Consider the following 14,505-nt stretch of genomic DNA (forward strand, 5'->3'; position numbering starts at 1 on the left):
TCTCTTCATAGCACTAAACACTGTTGGCCTTTTTGAAACTCCATCCATTCTCCTTAATTTCTGTACTATATATAGCCCAACTTTGCCTACTTCTCTTGCTTTCCCTGTTTCTACTTCATCCTCCAGGGTTGTGTTGTAGATCCTCTCCACTCCTCCTCTCCTTTGACAATCTCCTGGCTTCATTTATTTTCTCTCTGCAGATGACATCCAGTGTATATCCCCAACTCTGATCTTCTTTCTGAACTCCAGTCTCATGTTTTCAGATGCTGATCATCTCCATCTAGATAACTCTTTAGCATCTCAAATTAGAAGGACTATTGCGAAGATCATCATCTTTCCTTCCACAACTTTTCCTTTTCCTGTGTACCGTAGTCATTTAGGCTTAAACCCTGAGTCATCTTTGACTCTCATCTCTCTGTCTTTGACTCCTCAATACTTGTTCCATCATATAAACCAGGAACTGTTTCATGAATGGGCATGGGATTCAATTATGGCCTAAAAGATGGGGTATGGGTGGGAAAGTGGTTCTGGGAAACATTTTCCCTTTCTTCAGAAGACTTCTCCTCTTCCTCTGGACATTATGACTTCGAGATATGATCATTGGGACTGCCATCTTGCCATTAGCCAGACAATGATGCCAACACCCAAGACATCAGAGCAGAGATGGAAAGAACTTGGTCTTTGGTGATATTATCAAGCTTCTGGATCTTTTAAACCTGAAGTCTACTCTAGTTTACAATATCCAAATTTACGAGATCTAAATTTCCTTATTGCTTAATCCATTTTAAATTGAGATTTGTTATATGCCAGGGAGAACATCCTTACTGATAGACCACTTTATATCAATTCTTCATTATCTCTAATTTGGGCTATTGCAGTGCTATGTGATCTTTATGCCTTCAAACCTAATCTATTTCATACATCTGCTGCTAGATGATCCTTCCTAATGAACTATTTGATCATGTCCTTGGTTTTCTCCAAAGACCTTTAGTAACTTCCTATTGCCTAGAGAATAGTTCAGACTCAGCAGCTCAGCGTTTGTGGTTTTATGCTTTCCATACCTCGTGTAACAGATACACAGAATTAAGCGCTATCCCGCAAATGTACCTCTCCCTTTCCTGCTTTTTTCCTGCTTTTCTTTCCCTGGAATACTCTTGTTCCACCTACTCCTGTCCATGTACAATTTTCTTCGTGAAGCTATCCCTTCCCTATTTCCACCCCCTGGAAAGTAATCTCTCCTTCCCCTAAACTTCTATGGTCTTTATTATTACCTTGAATTGGTATTATTTATCTAGCATAATCTCTTCTACTATCAGTACTGTTCCATGGAATTTTCTGTGAAGATGGTTAATGAGCACTTAAAATGTGGTTAGTGCAACTGGTGGCCTGAATTCTTCATTTTGTTTCAATTAATTACTTTGAATATAAATAGCTACAAGTAGGTAGTGGCCACTGTATCAGACAGCATAGTCCCAGACTAAAAGGCTCTTGAATGTAGCACAGGGGTTATGTCTCTTTTCTCTCTAATCACTACAAAGAGCATTGGAAAGGCACAGTATATTTTATTCTCTCTTATTTTCTCCACAGAGCTTTGTGGCCAATAGACACTGAATATTTATTAGATCGTTAAATTTGGAAATCACATTTACCAAATACGGTATATAAGTAAGCGTTCTGAACTATTTTTGTTCCAAATTCAAGTAGATTAAATAGGGGAGAAGGGTAAACTGGATGGACAAAACTCTCACCTGTTACTGAGATACAATGGCTCGCCCATACTAAAAGGATCTATTTCTATTGACCTGTCTACCTTCCAACTTTACTCTCTTCATCAAGCAGAACTCTGCAGTTTAAAGCCCTTTGTTTTTGAAAACTTTTAATTTTGCAGTAATTTCAAACTTAGTGAGAAATTGCCAAGAACAGCACATAAACTTCCATATTCACCAGGTTTTTAAAATATTTAAACATTTCTTGGAATTTAAAAATACTCCTGCAGTTGCCCAGGGCTGGGGGAGGGGAGAGGGATTTAGTGTTTAGTTGGGTATAGGGTTTCAATGTTGCAAGATGAAAAAGTTTTACAACTCTGTTGTACAATAATGTGAATATACTTAACACTATTGAACTGCACACTTAAAAATGCTTAAGATGGTAAGTTTTATGTTATATGGTGTTTTTACCACACACACAGACAATACACTCCACCACCTTCAAGCACGAGAACAGTTAAACCATCTTTGAAAAATAAGTTATAATTCTATTACAGACCCCAAAAAAGAAAATATCTTTTATCCTCTGAATTATTCTTCCAGAAATCAATCTGTTTTGTGTTTTCAAATTCTTTTATTTTCAAATTCCCTATGGCTCATTTTAAATTCCTTATTTTATAAGGGAACCCCTTTTTCATCATATTCCAACCTCAATAGAAATAAAATTGATTCTTTAATAAAAATAATAACTTAGATTCACCAATCTTTAAATTTTTTTTAAAGATTTATGGTCTGTGTATGTGTATGGGAGACATGAGAGATATGTCTGTGTGCATGTGTGTGTGTTTGTGTGTGTGTGTGTGTGTGTGCGTGCGTAATTTCTTTTTTCTGAACCATTTGGGAGAAAATCCCATACATAATGTCCAATTACCATTTAATATTTCAGTATGTTTTCTTATGAATAAGGATATTCTCGGACATACCATATTCAGGAAATTTAACATTGATACAATAGTTTTATCTGCTCTGCAGTCCATATTCCAACTGCACCAATTATCCCAATAATGTCCTTTATAGCAATTTTCTGCTCCAGGAAAGGATCCAGTTTGGGGTCACATTTTGCATTTAATTGCTATGTTTCTTTAGTTTCATTTAATCTGCAGCTTTGTTTTGTTTTGTCTTTGATGACATTGACAATGTTTTAAGAATACAGGCCAGTTATTTTATAAAACTTTCTTCTTTTGGGGTTTGTCTGATGCTTCCTCATCATTAGATCGAGGTTAAAGCTCTTCAGTGTATGTTCACACCTATCATACTCATAAGTTTATAAAGCATTCTGTTTCTATTAAAATACACTTATTTCATTAGATAAGTTTCTAAAAGTATTTTTGTATAAAACACACAATTCTACTATTTCAAGACGTTGTTGGCTTTGTGCTTTTTAGTGGTTTCAAAGACCAGTGAAGTTTAGTTAATAATAGATCCAATTTCTCTAAACTCATTTATTCAATTACTTTAACATTAAGTATGGAAGTAATTCATCAGACAGGACTACTAAAAGTATCAAGGTTTGGTGATTTTTTATTACCCACCAGTAAATAAATTAAAACTATAGCATTTCCTTTTTTTATTTCTACATCTCTTAATGATATCAACAGGAGAGAAAATACTTGAATTCTGATATTGTAAACAAGTACTTTTGGCTTTTGAAATGGTAAAGGTTTTGAGTTGGTTCTTTATTCCAAGATTACAAGTATTTTTAAATGATGAGTGGGGAAAAGAGAACTGGGAATAGTCCCTTAACTGTATAGAAAGCTGTACGTCTTAAAAGATATTAAAAGAAATTTTCACTACAGCTATAGCGCTCATTCTGGAAACAAAAATAAAAATGGTCCTTCAGGATTTTTCTGGGGAATAAGTAAGAATTGTTTCAAGGAAGAAACTGGCAGGGATGTGGACATTTTGGACAGGGACAGAAAAATGCCGTAGTGTTTTGGACACCATGAAAGTACTAGAATCTTTAAATAAATATTTTACATTGTGAGAAATGTCTGAGTGTTAAACACGTTCCCCCCACACACACACCAGGGGAAATTAAACAAATATTTCTTTAAGAAGATAGAAACAAGTCTCCCCTTCTCCCCCCAAGTTAAAGTGTCTTTGGCTCTGCTTCTAGGACTTCTAGGAACGTGCAATTAAAATAAAATCGAAACAACAAAACCCTTGCAGCATTTAGATTTTTTTTTTTTCCAAGCGCTCTAGAAAACTCAAAGTCCGACTCTTTTCAAGTCAAGTCTCGACGGTGGGAGTGCCGAGGCTTCCAGGACTTCTCCCACATACTCTATAGAGACGGGGCTCTGGCCCCGGTCACCTCCGTCAGCCGGCGGCCCCGGCGCCGCCGGGCTCCAAGGGGGTGTGTCCCGGCCCCACGGCAGCCGGACGCCGCCTCCGCCGCGGGCCCACCTGCTGCCCCCGGCGGCCCGGGCCCACGGGAGGCGCGGAGCGACCGTTGCGCCGGGGCCGCCCCCCCGGCCCCGAGCACGAGCCCCCCCCCCCCCCCGGCGGGCGCAACCGCCCCGGAGCAGGTCCCGCCGCCCGCTTCCGGACGGGCCGTGCAGACGGAACTGGAGCTCCTTTCGCCTTTCAGCGCGAACTGCTACCGGCCCCCGTGGGTTGGGGGAATTTGCACTTTCTCCGCACGCACGCACGCACACACACACACACACACACAAACAGAGCCCTCCAGAGTATGGGAGGTCGGGAAAAAACGTAGGCTCCCGGGCCCTCCCCGAGCTCTTTGCGCCGGCGGCGGCCAGCGCCAATTCGCGTCGCGGAGCAGGGTTCTCCCTCCGGCCTTCGCTAGGCGGGCGTGGAGTCTGCGGGTGTCGGGGGAGGGGTGCAGGGCGGAGAAAGAGCATCCCCGCGCCGCCGCTGCGGCCGCCGCCGGCCGGCTGGGGGAGGCCTCGTCACAGCCGCCGCCTCAGCAGCGGCCGCAGATCTCGCGGTGTTTGCCGGCGGCTGTGCCGCCATATTGTGTGACAGTATTTTGATTTGCACTGGGCTGGCGGAGCCGCGGCGAGAGCGAGCGAGAGCTGGGGGGGTGGGGGGAGGGCAGGCGAGCGCGAGGGGGGTGGGGGCAGAGGGAGGTAGGGAGGCCGAGCGAGCCGGAGCCGAGGAGCGGGGAGCGGCGACGCCACCCAGCCAGCGTTTTTGATCTGCAGCAGCCGCCGGCGGGGCGACCCAGCCCGACCCCCTCTCCTCCCCTCCCCCTCAGCCACGAGCAGCGGCGGCAGCGGCCGGAGGGAGTTGGCGGCGGCGGCCGATCGGAGGGGCTGAGCGGGGAGGGAGGGAGGGCTGAGGTGTCCCCCCTGCCGGGTGGAATCGGAGGCGGCGGCGGCGCTGGCGGCAGCCGTGGTGGTGGAGGCGGCAGCGGCGACGGTGGAGACGGCTGCCCTAGTGGGAGAGGCGGCGGCGGCGGCCGAGGAGGAGGAGGGGGAAGCGGCGGCGGCGAAGGGTAAACGGACAGCACTGCCGGGCCTCGGCGGGATCCCCAGTCCCGGCTCTCCCCTCAGCTCCCCGCACCCCCCCCCTTCGTCTGGAAGGGGCTCTGCTGACTCGCAGGGCCCTTGCGGGGCGTCCGCTTCTTCCTCTCACTCTTCCTCCCTCCGCCTCCTTCCTCCCCCAGTGGCGAAGCAGAGTGGGAGGCCCCCCAATTCCTCCCGACGGGGTGGGGGTGGGGAGCCTCGGGCCGGGCCTGGGCTCCGGGGAGTATGTGTGTAGGGGGAGGGGGGCATTCATTGGAGTCAGGAGCTGGGGAGAGCCCCGGGTAGGGGAGGGTGCCAGGGGGTGGGGAGGGCCCCTGCCTGCACCGGTGCCCCCGGCCCGCCCCTCAGGCATGTGTGAGATGGGGGTGGGGGAAAGGAAAACTTTTTGGGGAGCCGTGGTCCAGATAAAGATGACTTAGCGAGGGTGTTGGGGAGAGAGACTGAAAGAGTTGTGTGGGGACGGGGGGAGAACTTCGTTCCCTTTGCAGTGTTGGTTTTCTGCAGCCTTCTTGAAATGGGGAGCAAGCCCCGCTGTGATTATGTGGCCCCCTCGATTTCACTGGATAATTCTAGTGTTCTGTCCATACGACCTCCAACCCTAAGATTGTGGTTGTAGCAGGGAGGCTGAAAGGGTCTGGGTATTGCTGAACAGGTGACAGGTGTATCTTTCTGTTGCTGATGCTGTCGGATTGCTCGGGCAGGGTTGTATACCAAAGTCTCAGAGACCGTGTGAGTTTGTATTTATGTGTTTGGCCACGTTTCATTCCATATATAGTATATTTGGGATGTTAGGTTTCCATTCTTCAAGTCCGCTTAATTGTTGTGGAGAAATTCTTCAAATGTTTCTGATAAGAGGGGTTTCCAGGAGAGCGGAGGGAATTTGCAGCTTCACAGGGGTTTCTCAGTAGTTCATGAAATTCAGGTCCCCAATGCGAGGCTGTTTTCAAGAGCTTTTTATTCACTGGAAAGTTCTTGAACGCTAAGGTCGTATTCGAGGCAACAGTGAGGCAGTATAATTTTGCATCCATTTTGTCTGTTTTAGGTAAGTTTGTAAAGTGTCAAATTTTAGGGTCAGGTTGATTCACTTTATAAAAGGAACTGGTCTGTGCTTCAGCTCACTCAGAAGAGAATGTTGCTCATTATGCAATATCAGATTTGGCTGGGAATTTTGGTGGGCATGGAATAGAATTTTTGCTTTCAGTTTTTACAGTATTAACTGGTTGCCACACTTTTCTTCCTACAGTAGCAGAGTATTGGCACCCTTTTTTTGTGACAGTGAAATAGTGATTGGTTTTAATAAACCCTGCAGTTTGAAACTTTAGTTTGAAAGCATTGCATTTTCTAATAAAGGAAGACATGCTTTTCATCTTATTGTATGTTTTGGCTGAGCACTTAAATTAGAAACAATGGAAGGAATTGTCAGATAAATGAGTTACAAATTAAATTAGGGCCAAGTTAGTTTAAAAGGGATCCTGAAGTATTTAAAAACGTGTATGAAACAAATATATTGAGTGATGGTACCATCAGTGTGTTAACAGGAAATAGAACAAAAATTCCAATGATTCAGAACTTCTGTTGGGGTTTTTTTTTTTTTAAATCTAATCAGTTTCTAATATAGGGTCTTATGATTTAAATCTTTAAAGAATCAACTGAAAGTTGAATGTGTTCATTACATGAGTAGTCATTCACTGAATATACTCCATTATTTCATTTTTTCTCTTGGGTACATGGAATAACTTTCTGAGTTTAAAAGTATTCTCATAGGACACTGATGAACTGCAATTATTCACCCCTCTTTAGTGAACTGTCAAGTAGTAGAGTCTGTGCTTTTGTAACTCATTATGAAGAGGGTAAAGGGCACCCGGGTAGCTCAGTCGGTTAAGCGGCTGCCTTCAGCTCAGGTCATGATCCCAGGGTCTTGGGATCGGGTCCCACATCGGGCTCCCTGCTCAGTGGAGAGTCTGCTTCTCCCTCTCCCTCTGCCTACCTCTCTGCCTGTTTGCGTTCTCTGTCAAATAAATAAAATCTTCAAAAAAAAAAAAAAGTAAATGATGGGAGTCTCATCTGATAACCAGTTTCCTGAAAAATACATTTTGACTTAAATCAATCCTGTTTGATTGAAATAACATCTATATTTGGACCTCTCTTTAGTGGAAAGAAGGATTTGCCTTCAACTGAGGATTGTTTTAAGATTTGCATACAATTATTACATCTAATGAAATGAGGCTTTTAAACTGTGCAGAGTTAGGTAGACACTGCCCAGATCCCCAATTATGTTAATGAGTATTCCTTCGTTAGTATTAGTAATATGGGTAATTATCTTAACATGATACAAATAAAAGTTTATTCTATTTGTCATTTTCTCTGTAAGGAAAATTCTTTTCTCAAAATACTGTTCAGGATGAAATGTACACATATATCTGTGAACACACTGTATTTTGAAAAAAGGTATAATGTAGATCCTTTACATGAAACTAAACGTTACATGCCAAAAATTCCTTGAGGGATGTCTGAATTTTCTAAACATTTTTTAAGATACATAAATTGATTAAGACTAAATGTTTATTTTTTTTAACAATCATCAACATACTTTAAGTGGGAATCTTTGTCTTTTATAGATCGTTTAGAAAAAAGTATCTGATAATCTTTCCAATATGTAAAGTTTGTAAATTAAACTGTAATTCAGAAAGGCTTCAATTCTGTTATATCTCTGCCTGGTCAGCCTCCCATGACCCAGAGAACAGTGGTAGCACTTTTCCTTTGTTTCACTTATGTCATCTTTATTTGATCCATCTGAGATTGGGACTGTCTGTAATAGAAGGATTTTGAGGTAATTACAGAGGCAAATGTGAAGATTGGGGCAAAATAGTAATGAGGAGAAGATAAAGGATTATTAGATGAACAGCTTTAGGTAGCTAGAAATATGTAGATGTGGGTAGTGGTGGCTGCCAAGCATAAGAAAATGATCATGCTGAACTGTACTAAGGAGATTTGCTCTGAATCTTTTGAAAGACTCTGACCATATGTATGTCATCTTATTTGAAGCCTTCTGTATCAAGGGACGCCTGGGTGGCTCAGTTGGTTAAGCGTCTGCCTGTGGCTCAGGTCATGATCCCAGGGTCCTGGGATTGAATCCCGCAGGGAGCCTGCTTCTCCCTCTGCCTGCCGCTCCCCCTGCTTGTGCTCTCTCTCTTTCTCTGACAAACAAAATCTTTATTAAAAAATGAAATAAACCTGTATCAAAGTGGTAAGGAAATTATGTGAAATTTAAATGTATGTACATATTATTTACCTTTGGCTCATATTTTGAAAATACTTTACAGTAGTTTAATATTTCATTTCTTATGATTCTGGTCCTATAAAATCAAGGACACTTGCTTAATCAGAAAGCTAAAAAACCTGAGAAAGTACTCCTAGGGTAGCTAGTATTGTACTTTCAGCATTCTCTTTTGTTGACCACTAAACCTGACTGTGATCTTGATGGAGTCATAGATTAAGAATGGCTTTCTTTTTCTTTGTTTTTTAAATATTCCATTCCTCAGAACACAGTGTTTAATACCAAGTAATACTACTGACCTTCTAGCATTAAATTTAAGCAATTCATTTAGACTTTTCACTCTGATTTTTATTGAGTCACTTTACAGAATATGCTTAGTTTCTAATTTCTTAATCCTCAAAAAAGGAATGAGCTACTGTTAAAAGCACAGTAAAAAGTGTCAGCTGACAAGTTGATATTTCAGGAGATCCAAGTCAGAATTGCCACAAACTAAAGTCATAGATGTTAATATCAACAAAACATACCTATGAAAATAGATTAAAGTTTAGGCACTTAAAAGTGCATTTTTTCAAAATACGATTTATGTAGACCCCCCCTTATCTCTTGATGCTTGATAAATTGCTGAATGTCTTTTCTATTTGCTTCTTAATATTTTTTATGTAAAATTTTAATCTATTGTATTTCTAATCTGTTTCAGTTCAAAATTTGGTTATCAAGGGAACGATGACTTTTTTTTGACCTTTAATAACTTAATATCTTTTAGTGTTTCTTTCATAGTAAAGGAAAGAAAAAGACACTAACATGTACCAAATGCCTACTGGGCGCCAAGCTTTCATTCACTTCACAAATACATATTGAGCACTTACTATGTGCCAGAGACCTTTGCAATAATGGAGATGGCAGCAGTGACTGACATAGACAAAATTTCTGTCCTTTGTTTTGTTTACATTTAGTAGTGAAAAACAAATGAGTAAAATGTAGTATGTCTGGGATGAAAAAGTACTGTGGAGAAAAACAAAAATGGATTGGAGAATGGACATTGTTTATTTGCTGTTTTCAGAACTGAGGGATACTATCCTTGATTTCAAAAACAAACTTACATAAGTTTTTTCTTTAAGAATATACTTTATAACTTGGGAACACAGCTATGTTTGTACTTTAGCAGTGCACTGATAGCAGTTTCCTATTGTTAGTACTTCAGAAAACTGCTTTGCCCCTCAATAGAAAATCGAGTCCACGATCCTGGTTTTGCCACTGACCAGCTTTGTGATTTGCAGAGGATAACAATTTTGTAGCCTCTCTGAACTTGTTTTCTTCTCTCTAAAAGGAGTGTGATATCAATAAGGGTGATGTGATTACAAATTATACATTTTGTGTCAATTATCTGCTATATAGAAGGGTTTGGGTAAGTTGTAACATTTTTGTTTACTGCTTCTCAGAAAGTTCTGTCAAACATAGTTAAAGTTGGTGACCCTTCCAAGAAGCTCTCCTAACACTGTGGGTCATTGTTTAATATATATTTCACTTAAACTAAAACATTCTTGTCTGATAGCATAAGGTTAATTAAAATGCACCTGTAACTTAGCCACTAGTACTGTCTGGGAAATTGGTACACTTGCCTAGTCAATGTGGTATCAGGTATAAATCTACAGTGTTTTTCTGGTGACAACATTGTGACATAGCTTATTAAGGTTGACGAGCTGGATCTCAGCATCTTGACGAATACACACAATAGTGTATTAAGATTCCAATTTATGCAAATAGTTGTGAAACATTTAGTACAGCCTGGCATATTGTAAGCATTCGATAAATGTTTGCTCTTTTCATTATTTATTACTCCTTTGTTGTGTGAAGGGAGTAATCCAAAGAATTCACAAAGTATTAAGGAAAACTTTTACAAAGATAAAAGTGCAAATTGTTGATGAGTTTTTTTGAGGGGAGAGTAGCCAATCAAATTGAAGTATTTGTTTTTCATTTTTATTCTGGAAGATTACTAACTGAGCTTCTCAGAGACAGACCATGGCTTATTTTCATTTCAGTCTTGACTTCACCATATCTTCAGTGGTTGGTCTCTGCTTAAGAGCTCAAGAAATATTGTGTGTTAATTGTTGAATGGTTCTTAGTTTTTCTGTGTATCACAACTCATTTTGGTGGTAAGCCACTTCTGAGTTTGAAAAGTGACTACTGGGCTTAAGTCTTTGAATCTCTAGTATAAGCGCAGACTGAGGTGTCAGGCAAGGTCTCCTGAATGCCATTTTTTTTTTTTAATCTAACCAAAAATTTGAAAAATACCATAGAAATTGAAAGGAAGAAATCAGTTATTTGCAGCTAGATTGGCATTTATTAACCTATTCCTATGCAGTTGTTGACGTTCAAGTGAAAAAGTGAATAGCACTGTTTATAAAAAGAAGAGAAAAAAAATTCATGCATAATTATATGCCCTTAACTGTTAAAAGATAAGTTTATTTTTCTCTTTAAGGCACTTTCAGTGAAACTATAGAATTATACTGGCTTTATGAATTAAATGGCTCAGTCACGTTGTTACATTCTTGCGATGTGGGGAATATTGGTGTTTTCACAGAAAAAACATCGCACCCCACCCTACTTTAACAGTAACCATTTTTCATATGTTTAAATCTTAGCATCAGCCAGCTTTTTCCTGTTCTGTGGCAAGTTATCCTCTGCCTAATAAATAGTAATTTTAGCTTTCTTAAAACCCAAGATTTCCTCAAGTTCTAAGACATGCAGTCATTTATATAAAATATTTCTTGGCTTTTTAAAAAATGTTCTTCAAAGGTATATAGGAGCAAATTGCTTTATATTCAAATTTGATGTGTTACAATACTGTTTTAGAAATGAGATAGAAATACATACAATTGAGTATTTCTGATATTCTTGTGGGTTTTTTTTTTTGCTTGTCTTGAACTGTAACAACCTACCACTAAAAAGGAATATTCCTACAGAGTGTCAGTTTGAGTGGCTTCAGAAAGAAAGTCTGATTTATCCAGAAACAGGGAGAACATAGATGAGGGCATTGTAAGAATTTATAGTATTTTAATTGTGTTGTTAAAGAAAGTGGTGTCATTGCTTCACTTAAGAAAAAAACAGTCCTAGTATAAGTCACAGAAGTCAGATAATAGAGGTTGGGAAAGTCCTGCAGAGAAAGAGACAGGAGAGAAGCAAGAGTAATGTAGAATTTAACAAAGATTTTGGTGGAAATATATGAATGCTGGTTGTAACCAATAAATTATTCAAAAGAATTAATCCATCAAAGCGTGTGATGCCTGCAACCGGTCCCCCCACCCAGTCTTGCCAAAACAGTAAGTCAAAGCAATGCCACATTCCTAGATATATGACAGAGATTAGTGCTACCAGTAGAGTCTTGAACATTTCTGGGGGGTAGTTCTGACCATTTAACTTGCCTGTTTGGCTGGTGCAGAAGACAGGTTCTGGGAGAATGACAGCAAATTACTGCCCCCTCCCCAAAAAAAGTGTGTGAAAGAGTCCTTTTGATTACTAAATTCTACTTATTCCCTGGTTTATTAACCATACTTCTGTCTGAATTAATAGATAATATTGTTTTGAGTTTTAGCTTAAAGTTTTACTCTTAACACTTATATTAAGGAAAATTTCTTTTGGCCTATCTTAATGTTAACCTTTTAGGTGTTAGCAAAACTGAGCACGTCACAGGTTTGCTTCTTGTCATTTTGCCCGCTGGGCAGGCAGAGATACTGCCTGTTTCATCAGTATAGAGCCAATGGCAGTTCAGTGAATGATTTTCCTTTCCCTATCAATGAGAGAAAATCCTTGCCCATACAAACAAAAACTTGAAATCAGCAACTTGACCTTGCAGAGAACATGGTTCTCACACCAGGCAAGTTTTGCTTAGTCAGACAAATCAACAAAAACAGTAATTCTGATATGAACTGGAGAAAGAGGAGATGAGGGGAGTTTACTTAGTTTTAATTCTGTTAGCAACTGAAGAAAATGTTACTTTTTGATTTTGAGTTGATCTCTCTTGTCAACTTGTCAGTCTCTACCCCTTTAACTAAATATCTTAAGATTACCATGGTGAGGTTCACTGAGGCTTAGTAAGAAAAGACCTGGGCTTTTTAAAGTCAGATGAGCCAAAGTTCAACTGCTGGGTTGTATTGCTGGCTATAAATCTGCGATCTTAGATTAATCACTCAAACTCTTTGAGCCTAGGACTTTTCTTTAGAAAAATAATGTATACTAATACATGTCTTGAATGGTAGTTTTAACTACATTATCTGTATTTCTTATGTTAGTACTGTACTGACATGGAACCTAGTAGGCATCAATAAATAGTCAAAATGCAAAATATATCCTATGGTATCCTGTGCTTTTCAAGGTAGCTTTTCTTCCCTGTAACTTTTTCATGTTAGCTTCATATTGAGCACCTTCTGTTTAGTCAACTTTAATTTTTTGAAGTATTAATCTTTCAAATAGAACAGGCAAATTCTTGTTGTAGTTACATTAGACATATAGCTTAAATAATTAGAAGTAATTTTACATTTGGAATTTTGCTTTGTTAGGTTTTTCCTTCGGGGCACTTACTTTATTTTTCCTCAACAAATAGAATGAAAAGGAAATAATTTCTCCTCCTGTTTAATTCACTATTACTCTTTAGACCAAGGATGAAATAAACAAAGCATCATCATTTTTTAATCACAAAATAAACATGTGACTTCTTTGTATTTTCCTTACCCTTTCCTGTGAAGAAGCCTACATTTTCAATTTGAAAGTAGTCCATGCTCATAATTAAGTTCTTTCTAATTAGAAAATTGGCATGGATCATATTTGAAAACACCTTAAATATGAGGTTAAATATAATACCATAAAACTGATGCTACTTTATGTAAAATGATCTTTGTACCTTTTCTGTTTTAAGTTCCTAGTTAATATTTTTTTAGTTACTTTGATAATACTCTTCTGTGTCTGTATTTCACATTCAAAAGGAATATAGTGCTAATTTTCCCAATGTTTATTACTGGATTAACTGTGATTTTTTTGCTTTGATTTTTCCTAAATGTTTTTTATCTTAATCTATTGAGTGAATTAATGTGAATGTTGTAGAATATTTTGCTCTACTAGTTAGTATTAAGTGCTATCTGCATAAATAATATTTTAACATATTAATAAATACCATTTGTTTATCAATCACCCAGTAAACCTCAGAACTTTTCCTGATATTATAAGTAATACAAATAACATTACTAAAATGTAAATCCAGCTGCTGTGGTTACAGTTAAACAGTATGAATGAATGAATAAAAGGTATGTTTAGAACATTTTGTAGTGTGTATATGAAATCTCTAACCCTAGAGGTAATAAATACACTTTACTCTTACACGCATGCAGTTTTTGTGCAGTCTGTATAATAAAGCCAGAAGCACAAAGAATAATGGAAACCTAGCCATTAATCATTAGATAAATAACATTGCAGAGAGGATTATAGAGTGTAGGTCTTTTCAGTATTGTTTCTATAGCTAAATAGTTTTTCTTTTAGCAAAGTCAATATGTAGTGTGTAGGATTATTTATATACTTTTTGTGTTCCTCAAAGACCATTTTTGTTTTCCTCAAATACCATTATTTTAAAAATTTAACATATTTTCAGAACCTTTCAGGTGGGTCACCTAATGCTAGTAATAATTAGGTCAGCAAATTAATTTTGCTTTTTTGCCCTTTGCAACAGAGTTCATCTTACATGTAGCAGATCAATAATTCCATAAGAATTTAAATTGAAGAAGTCTACCTTTAAAAATTCAAATCTATGGTATAGAGATAAGACACTTGCTTCCATATTCTCGACTTTCTATGGGCAGTCCTGTCTCATACTAGCATTTCCTGATCTTAGGTTTTTACTGGTGCTAAGTCATCTCTAGAAAATAGTTCTAGAGAAGACAGTAATATAGGCAAAAAAAAAAACCCTCGTTTTTTGAAAGGAATTCAGAAC

General features: G+C 39.1%; 1 protein-coding gene across 6 annotated transcripts in view; it reads left to right on the plus strand.

Annotated features, from left to right (window-relative positions):
• The first annotated feature begins 4,813 nt into the window (after nucleotides 1-4,813).
• TAB2 (TGF-beta activated kinase 1 (MAP3K7) binding protein 2) overlaps nucleotides 4,814-14,505 on the plus strand; it is a 90,524-nt gene continuing 80,832 nt past the window's right edge. For 5 of the 6 annotated variants that reach the window (XM_025866305.2, XM_073894068.1, XM_073894066.1 and 2 more), the window contains exon 1: nucleotides 4,814-5,220. The gene's annotated coding sequence lies outside the window, so the exon portion shown is untranslated. Of the gene's footprint in view, nucleotides 5,221-5,589; nucleotides 5,981-14,505 lie in introns of those variants that run through there. The other variant, XM_073894070.1, reaches the window with a different exon arrangement.

This window comes from Callorhinus ursinus, unplaced genomic scaffold, assembly GCF_003265705.2.
Source record: "Callorhinus ursinus isolate GAN/ISIS: 27379988/994484 unplaced genomic scaffold, GSC_fseal_2.0 scaffold6, whole genome shotgun sequence".
Lineage (NCBI taxonomy): Eukaryota > Metazoa > Chordata > Mammalia > Carnivora > Otariidae > Callorhinus > Callorhinus ursinus.